The sequence below is a fragment of the Ascaphus truei genome, chromosome 1 (genome assembly GCF_040206685.1).
Source record: "Ascaphus truei isolate aAscTru1 chromosome 1, aAscTru1.hap1, whole genome shotgun sequence".
In the NCBI taxonomy this organism is placed as follows: Eukaryota; Metazoa; Chordata; class Amphibia; order Anura; family Ascaphidae; genus Ascaphus; species Ascaphus truei.
This window is the reverse complement of record NC_134483.1, coordinates 30,978,290-30,988,766: the sequence shown is the minus strand read 5'-3', so window position 1 is coordinate 30,988,766 and position 10,477 is coordinate 30,978,290.

Below are 10,477 nucleotides of genomic sequence, written 5' to 3'. Positions count from 1 at the left end.
GGAACCATGTTAAAAATGGTTTTTGAAGCAAAAAGTGGCACTGTGTGCTCATTTGCATGTCATTTCCCAGAATCCCTTGCTGCAGTGGAAGTGCTGTGTGCTGGGTGATAATGGGGAAAGGCGGGGTTGCAGACCTGCCTAAGACATGCAGATGAGCATACAGTTATATTTGCATTTATATATATATATATATAGATATATGTGTGTGTGTTTTGAAATGTATTAGCCACCTACTATCCTGATGGGAAATAACAGCATTCAACAACAATATACACTACCATGTTTTGCTCGATATATTGCTGTTAATAGGCCCATTGAGATAAGTGCTTTACACTCTGCGCACATACGGTAGCTTGGGATTGGGATAAAGATCTATTGATTGACCCATCTTTTAGCTAGATCATTTAGGCTCCATTTCTTCCTGTATTAAATGCCTTATTTGGCATGCGTTCCAAACGTACGTTTGGCCAGAAGTAGACCACATGATAAGCAGGGCACTGAGCTATCAGTGAATGGCCAGCTTCTTCCAGTAGAAGGGCGTGTTACACTGTAGTCCTGCATGATGAATCTTGCCTGGCTCTCGATGTATTTATTTTTAGTTCTGCGCAATCATTACCTTTGTGAACAGCGCAGCGTTCTCTGGGACTTCTTTAAAGCACACGTCGCCAGAGAGCGGAAACATTCATTCTACATATTCATCTGCCAAGAATAAATAACATGCCAATGGAAGAGACGGATCAATGATCTGAGCCAAACTGTCCCATAAGCATGGAGCTTGCTAGGTGGAAGGGAAATTACAACACATGCCCTTTTACACATCTTTTAATTTATTGAATGCACTGTGTTACTTACGCCAATGACACTCAAGGTTAACCTAATTCAACATATCTTCAAAGGTTAATAAATCTCTTTTTGTACATTTTTAACAGGTTTTGTGATGCTATCTACAGATATTAATTTTCTTTCCCTTTTTATGCTGTGTTTAGGACGCAGATTATGGCCCATATTCACTAAATGGTGCTATTCCATAAAACACCTTCTAGCGCTGGAAGACCCTCTACAGCCCATTCGAGTGAATAGGCTATAAGGTGTCTTGGTGGCGAAAAGTCTCCTTTTTGAGAAGCACTCAGTAAATATGGGCCCTATAATTGTTATCTGGTTTGAGCTTATATTCAATAGTTGCCATTTCATCCTTTGGAAGTCCATGTTTTTGCTGTCTAATTATTAAATGCCCAACTCATCATTTTCAATGGATACATTTTAAACAGTTTGCTCAAAACCTTTTAAATATTAGTTTAAGCGTCATTAACGACTAGTTCCACTGTGAGTGAGACGTGTGGCGTCTATTTGTGTTAGATACTAAAAGAAAAATACTAAGACATTTTACATTCATCTTCCTTTAAAAATAAAATGAACCGGATCTTGTATCTGGTGCAGATTGTTACAAGGCAGAGAGTTTAACACCACCGTAAACGTGGCTAATCCTTGTGCATAGACCGAAAGGAGAAAAACTGACAAACTGTTTGGTGCATAGAATTGCTCCAAAATTGACTTAGTACAAAGGGGGGGGGGGGGGGGGGGGATTCTTGAAATGCCGATGCTGGGTGTCGTACCCCGATCTGGCATTAACTGCTGTTTAAACCATTGCGTTTAACGCCGGATCAGGGTGTTTATGCCACATCGGCACTTGGTGAATTCCATCACTAGATCTGCTTATTCCAGCGGTGCGCAAACTGGGGGGGGCGCGACCCCCAGGGGGGGTGCAAGACTGACTGCAGGGGGGCGCAGGATTTACAGAGGCCCCACTTAAATTAAGTGCCGGGGAAGCGGAAAAGGCCACTGTAAACCTCACATACCTTGCCTCTGGTGACTTCTTAAGACGCCGCGAGGTCATGTGACGTCACGTTGCTATAGAAACGTGACTTCATGACGCCGGAGCCGAGGTAAGTGGGGTTGGAGGGGGGGGGGGGGGAGCACAGCGAGATGGGAACTGCAGTCAGGGTGGCGCAGGAAAAAAGTTTGCGACCACTTGGCTTACACTATGGTTATGCTGCTTTATAAAGGCTATGGTGAGAAGCCTAACCTGCATACAGTATGTACTGATTCCACCAGTTTTACATCGCATTCTGCTACAATGCGTTTCAGGCTTCTCTGGGTACATTTAATAGCAAACACCTGTGTTTAAGGCAGCAAAACATGTGAAATCTTATGTTTGTTTGTTTAAATATATTAGTTCTGTAGTATTAGATAATAGTGACTGTTTTATTTTTGTATTTTTTGTTCAACTCCGAATGCCATTTTTAATGAGTTTTAACGCATCCTTTGATTTCCATAGCAGGTTTTAGCCCACCTCAAAGTAGTGCCACATCACTTTCCTGTTGGTGATAATTTGATGCCAATGTTACCAGCAGTTTGAACTGTAAACTGTAACAATACATAATGTTACATTGTAGCTGTTGAGTTGCACTGACTGAAGGATTGACGGAGGCGGAGACATGGCTAGATACACAATCAGGATTTTTACAGATTTGTAACAGGAGCATCAAACGATTGCCAGTTTAAGTTAGAATTTAGAATTATACATTGTCACAGGCTTTACATATACAAATAAGAAAAACATGCTAATGTGTTGCTGCTTTATTGGTCCTACAGTAATTTCCTGTTACATCAGTGTGCAAACATGATCATATTTTGTATATTTTATTATGTCCTCTCACCCCATGTTTACCGCATTGCAGAATGTCTGGGTACCTGGTGAATACATAATGTCACTAATATTCAGAGCTTGACAAATAGAACTTTTTAATCTCTATATGTGTGCAGTACATTATGCTGTACGATAAGCTCTACTCCAAGCGGCTCATTTTGTCAAAAGTATTGATCTGCTCTGTAAATTGGCCTAGCAGTGCTTCTGTTGAGAACGCACACTCCCTGCTGCAGAGAGAGACTACTAATTGTCTGCAGTCTCTCTGTCCCCTGATTGCTGAACACAGCCGAAAAAAGCGCAATGTTAACTGTAGGCAATGTGTCTGCAGTGCAGCGCCGCTGGGGAACGCACTGTCCTGAGATCGCTATGCACGGAAATGGGTTACTGCCAGAGGCAAATCTCACGCTTGTTGAGAATCCCTAACCCCAATCGCTAGCAGAGGCGGCGGGATCGCATTGCAGAGCAATGTCTCTTAGTGCCAATTGGTAGCAAAGGAGTTAGCTCAATTCTATAATTGCTTTTTAATGTGTTACAAGCGCTTCTGGCTGCTGCAGAACTTGTAATGGGGCAGTCCCTGTGCATGCTTATTTGTACCGTTTTCTCCGGCTGTCTGTTTTAATCTCTCTAGTTTTTCCCTGCTTGTTATTTTTTCTTTTCTTTTAGAAAACTGTATTTTGCCCCTAAATAATGTGCCCCAAAATCTCAATTACTATGGATGCTAATTCCCGCTCGCTTGGTCCCAGCTCCCCAAAGCTCCATTAGGTGACTTAACGTGATGGTAACCTAACTTAATGTCACAGTAACATTTAGGGTGTATCTTCAATGGACAATTGCATACCATAAAGCAGGGGTGTGCAAACTTTTCTGTCCACGCCCCCGTTTGCTCCCCCCCCCCCCTGCTCTCGGTCCCCCCCCCCTGCTCTCGCTCCCCCCCCCTGCTCTCGCTCCCCCCCCCTCCTTACCTGCTCTCTGGCTGCAGCAGCGTCATATGACATCACAACGTTATGTGCCGTGGCGTTGCCATGGCAATGCGTTGCCATTTGATGCCGCGTTGTCGTGGCGACACATCGCCTGAGAGCAGGTAAGAGAAGTTACTGAGGCCTCGCGCATGCTCCACTGGCATTTCATTTAAATGCCTTGGGGAAGAGCGCGGGGCCTCTGTAACCGCGGCGCCCCCTAGTTTGCGCACCCCTGCCATAAAGCTGTGTTCCCTCCCACCAAGAGCATTGTTACCTATAATGTTTTTTAGTGATAGTGACAGGCAAAATAGGCATTATAACTTTGCATATACACAAAGGTCCATTAATGTTAGTGCGGGAACTTAAAGCAGCAGTTCAAGGTGCGTTTTTAAAAAATATATATTTTTCCCCCTTTAATATGTACATCAATACAATCCACACACTGATAAGTAATTAGCTAAACTGCTGTCCCCACACATTCTATGTAATCCCTGCTGTCCCCACACATTCTTTGTAATCCCTGCTGTCCCCACACATTCTCTGTAATCCCTGCTGTCCCCACACATTCTCTGTGATCCCTGCTGTCCCCACACATTCTCTGTCATCCCTGCTGTCCCCACACATTCTCTGTGATCCCTGCTGTCCCCACACATTCTCTGTGATCCCTGCTGTCCCCACACATTCTATGTAATCCCTGCTGTCCCCACACATTCTCTGTCATCCCTGCTGTCCCCACACATTCTATGTAATCCCTGCTGTCCCCACACATTCTATGTAATCCCTGCTGTCCCCACACATTCTTTGTAATCCCTGCTGTCCCCACACATTCTTTGTAATCCCTGCTGTCCCCACACATTCTCTGTAATCCCTGCTGTCCCCACACATTCTCTGTGATCCCTGCTGTCCCTACACATTCTCTGTCATCCCTGCTGTCCCCACACATTCTCTGTTATCCCTGCTGTCCCCACACATTCTCTGTGATCCCTGCTGTCCCCACACATTCTATGTAATCCCTGCTGTCCCCACACATTCTATGTAATCCCTGCTGTCCCCACACATTCTATGTAATCCCTGCTGTCCCCACACATTCTTTGTAATCCCTGCTGTCCCCACACATTCTTTGTAATCCCTGCTGTCCCCACACATTCTATGTGATCCATGCTGTCCCCACACATTCTATGTGATTCCTGCTGTCCCCACACATTCTATGTGATTCCTGCTGTCCCCACACATTCTTTGTAATCCCTGCTGTCCCCACACATTCTATGTGATCCCTGCTGTCCCCACACATTCTATGTGATCCCTGCTGTCCCCACACATTCTATGTAATCCCTGCTGTCCCCACACATTCTCTGTAATCCCTGCTGTCCCCACACATTCTCTGTGATCCCTGCTGTCCCCACACATTCTATGTAATCCCTGCTGTCCCCACACATTCTATGTGATTCCTGCTGTCCCCACACATTCTATGTGATCCCTGCTGTCCCCACACATTCTATGTAATCCCTGCTGTCCCCACACATTCTATGTGATTCCTGCTGTCCCCACACATTCTATGTAATCCCTGCTGTCCCCACACATTCTATGTGATCCCTGCTGTCCCCACACATTCTATGTGATCCCTGCTGTCCCCACACATTCTATGTAATCCCTGCTGTCCCCACACATTCTATGTGATCCCTGCTGTCCCCACACATTCTATGTAATCCCTGCTGTCCCCACACATTCTATGTGATTCCTGCTGTCCCCACACATTCTATGTAATCCCTGCTGTCCCCACACATTCTATGTGATCCCTGCTGTCCCCACACATTCTATGTCATCCCTGCTGTCCCCACCACACATTCTATGTAATCCCTGCTATCCCCACACATTCTATGTAATCCCTGCTGTCCCCACACATTCTATGTAATCCCTGATATCCCCACACATTCTATGTAATCCATGCTGTCCCCACACATTCTATGTAATCCCTGCTGTCCCCACACATTCTATGTAATCCATGCTGTCCCCACACATTCTATGTGATCCCTGCTGTCCCCACACATTCTATGTAATCCCTGCTGTCCCCACACATTCTATGTGATCCCTGCTGTCCCCACACATTCTATGTAATCCCTGCTGTCCCCACACATTCTATGTAATCCCTGCTGTCCCCACACATTTTATGTAATCCCTGCTGTCCCCACACATTCTGTGTAATCCCTGCTGTCCCCACACATTCTCTGTCATCCCTGCTGTCCCCACACATTCTATGTAATCCCTGCTGTCCCCACACATTCTATGTAATCCCTGCTGTCCCCACACATTCTATGTAATCCATGCTGTCCCCACACATTCTATGTGATCCCTGCTGTCCCCACACATTCTGTGTCATCCCTGCTGTCCCCACACATTCTATGTGATCCCCGCTGTCCCCACACATTCTATGTGATCCCCGCTGTCCCCACACATTCTATGTAATCCCTGCTGTCCCCACACATTCTATGTGATCCCTGCTGTCCCCACACATTCTATGTAATCCCTGCTGTCCCCACACATTCTATGTGATCCCTGCTGTCCCCACACATTCTATGTGATCCCTGGTGTCCCCACACATTCTATGTAATCCCTGCTATCCCCACACTTTCTATGTAATCCCTGCTGTCCCCACACATTCTGTGTCATCCCTGCTGTCCCCACACATTCTATGTAATCCCTGCTGTCCCCACACATTCTACGTAATCCTTGCTGTCCCCACACATTCTATGTGATCCCTGCTGTCCCCGCACATTCTATTTAATCCCTGCTGTCCCCACACTTTCTATGTAATCCCTGCTGTCCCCGCATATTCTATGTAATCCCTGCTGTCCCCACACATTCTGTGTCATCCCTGCTGTCCCCACACATTCTATGTGATCCCTGCTGTCCCCACACATTCTATGTGATCCCTGCTGTCCCCACACATTCTATGTGATCCCTGGTGTCCCCACACATTCTATGTAATCCCTGCTATCCCCACATTTTCTATGTAATCCCTGCTGTCCCCACGCATTCTGTGTCATCCCTGCTGTCCCCACACATTCTATGTAATCCCTGCTGTCCCCGCATATTCTATGTAATCCCTGCTGTCCCCACACATTCTGTGTCATCCCTGCTGTCCCCACACATTCTATGTGATTCCTGCTGTCCCCACACATTCTATGTAATCCCTGCTGTCCCCACACATTCTATGTGATCCCTGCTGTCCCCACACATTCTATGTCATCCCTGCTGTCCCCACCACACATTCTATGTAATCCCTGCTATCCCCACACATTCTATGTAATCCCTGCTGTCCCCACACATTCTATGTAATCCCTGCTGTCCCCACACATTCTATGTAATCCCTGCTGTCCCCACACATTCTATGTAATCCCTGCTGTCCCCACACATTCTATGTAATCACTGCTGTCCCCACACATTCTATGTAATCCCTGCTGTCCCCACACATTCTATGTGATCCCTGCTGTCCCCACACATTCTGTGTCATCCCTGCTGTCCCCACACATTCTATGTGATCCCTGCTGTCCCCACACATTCTATGTGATCCCTGCTGTCCCCACACATTCTATGTAATCCCTGCTGTCCCCACACATTCTCTGTAATCCCTGCTGTCCCCACACATTCTCTGTGATCCCTGCTGTCCCCACACATTCTATGTAATCCCTGCTGTCCCCACACATTCTATGTGATTCCTGCTGTCCCCACACATTCTATGTGATCCCTGCTGTCCCCACACATTCTATGTAATCCCTGCTGTCCCCACACATTCTATGTGATTCCTGCTGTCCCCACACATTCTATGTAATCCCTGCTGTCCCCACACATTCTATGTGATCCCTGCTGTCCCCACACATTCTATGTGATCCCTGCTGTCCCCACACATTCTATGTAATCCCTGCTGTCCCCACACATTCTATGTGATCCCTGCTGTCCCCACACATTCTATGTAATGCCTGCTGTCCCCACACATTCTATGTGATTCCTGCTGTCCCCACACATTCTATGTAATCCCTGCTGTCCCCACACATTCTATGTGATCCCTGCTGTCCCCACACATTCTATGTCATCCCTGCTGTCCCCACCACACATTCTATGTAATCCCTGCTATCCCCACACATTCTATGTAATCCCTGCTGTCCCCACACATTCTATGTAATCCCTGCTATCCCCACACATTCTATGTAATCCATGCTGTCCCCACACATTCTATGTAATCCCTGCTGTCCCCACACATTCTATGTAATCACTGCTGTCCCCACACATTCTATGTAATCCCTGCTGTCCCCACACATTCTATGTGATCCCTGCTGTCCCCACACATTCTATGTAATCCCTGCTGTCCCCACACATTCTATGTAATCCCTGCTGTCCCCACACATTTTATGTAATCCCTGCTGTCCCCACACATTCTATGTAATCCCTGCTGTCCCCACACATTCTCTGTCATCCCTGCTGTCCCCACACATTCTCTGTGATCCCTGCTGTCCCCACACATTCTCTGTCATCCCTGCTGTCCCCACACATTCTATGTAATCCCTGCTGTCCCCACACATTCTATGTAATCCCTGCTGTCCCCACACATTCTATGTAATCCATGCTGTCCCCACACATTCTATGTGATCCCTGCTGTCCCCACACATTCTGTGTCATCCCTGCTGTCCCCACACATTCTATGTGATCCCCGCTGTCCCCACACATTCTATGTGATCCCCGCTGTCCCCACACATTCTATGTAATCCCTGCTGTCCCCACACATTCTATTTAATCCCTGCTGTCCCCACACATTCTATGTAATCCCTGCTGTCCCCACACATTCTATGTGATCCCTGCTGTCCCCACACATTCTATGTGATCCCTGGTGTCCCCACACATTCTATGTAATCCCTGCTATCCCCACACTTTCTATGTAATCCCTGCTGTCCCCACACATTCTGTGTCATCCCTGCTGTCCCCACACATTCTATGTAATCCCTGCTGTCCCCACACATTCTACGTAATCCTTGCTGTCCCCACACATTCTATGTGATCCCTGCTGTCCCCGCACATTCTATTTAATCCCTGCTGTCCCCACACTTTCTATGTAATCCCTGCTGTCCCCGCATATTCTATGTAATCCCTGCTGTCCCCACACATTCTGTGTCATCCCTGCTGTCCCCACACATTCTATGTGATCCCTGCTGTCCCCACACATTCTATGTGATCCCTGCTGTCCCCACACATTCTATGTGATCCCTGGTGTCCCCACACATTCTATGTAATCCCTGCTATCCCCACATTTTCTATGTAATCCCTGCTGTCCCCACACATTCTGTGTCATCCCTGCTGTCCCCACACATTCTATGTAATCCCTGCTGTCCCCGCATATTCTATGTAATCCCTGCTGTCCCCACACATTCTGTGTCATCCCTGCTGTCCCCACACATTCTATGTGATTCCTGCTGTCCCCACACATTCTATGTAATCCCTGCTGTCCCCACACATTCTATGTGATCCCTGCTGTCCCCACACATTCTATGTCATCCCTGCTGTCCCCACCACACATTCTATGTAATCCCTGCTATCCCCACACATTCTATGTAATCCCTGCTGTCCCCACACATTCTATGTAATCCCTGCTATCCCCACACATTCTATGTAATCCCTGCTGTCCCCACACATTCTATGTAATCCCTGCTGTCCCCACACATTCTATGTAATCACTGCTGTCCCCACACATTCTATGTAATCCCTGCTGTCCCCACACATTCTATGTGATCCCTGCTGTCCCCACACATTCTATGTAATCCCTGCTGTCCCCACACATTCTATGTAATCCCTGCTGTCCCCACACATTTTATGTAATCCCTGCTGTCCCCACACATTCTATGTAATCCCTGCTGTCCCCACACATTCTCTGTCATCCCTGCTGTCCCCACACATTCTCTGTCATCCCTGCTGTCCCCACACATTCTCTGTCATCCCTGCTGTCCCCACACATTCTATGTAATCCCTGCTGTCCCCACACATTCTATGTAATCCCTGCTGTCCCCACACATTCTATGTAATCCATGCTGTCCCCACACATTCTATGTGATCCCTGCTGTCCCCACACATTCTGTGTCATCCCTGCTGTCCCCACACATTCTATGTGATCCCCGCTGTCCCCACACATTCTATGTGATCCCCGCTGTCCCCACACATTCTATGTAATCCCTGCTGTCCCCACACATTCTATGTGATCCCTGCTGTCCCCACACATTCTATGTAATCCCTGCTGTCCCCACACATTCTATGTAATCCCTGCTGTCCCCGCATATTCTATGTAATCCCTGCTGTCCCCACACATTCTGTGTCATCCCTGCTGTCCCCACACATTCTATGTGATCCCTGCTGTCCCCACACATTCTATGTGATCCCTGCTGTCCCCACACATTCTATGTGATCCCTGGTGTCCCCACACATTCTATGTAATCCCTGCTATCCCCACACTTTCTATGTAATCCCTGCTGTCCCCACACATTCTGTGTCATCCCTGCTGTCCCCACACATTCTATGTAATCCCTGCTGTCCCCACACATTCTACGTAATCCTTGCTGTCCCCACACATTCTATGTGATCCCTGCTGTCCCCACACATTCTATTTAATCCCTGCTGTCCCCACACTTTCTATGTAATCCCTGCTGTCCCCGCATATTCTATGTAATCCCTGCTGTCCCCACACATTCTGTGTCATCCCTGCTGTCCCCACACATTCTATGTGATCCCTGCTGTCCCCACACATTCTATGTGATCCCTGCTGTCCCCACAC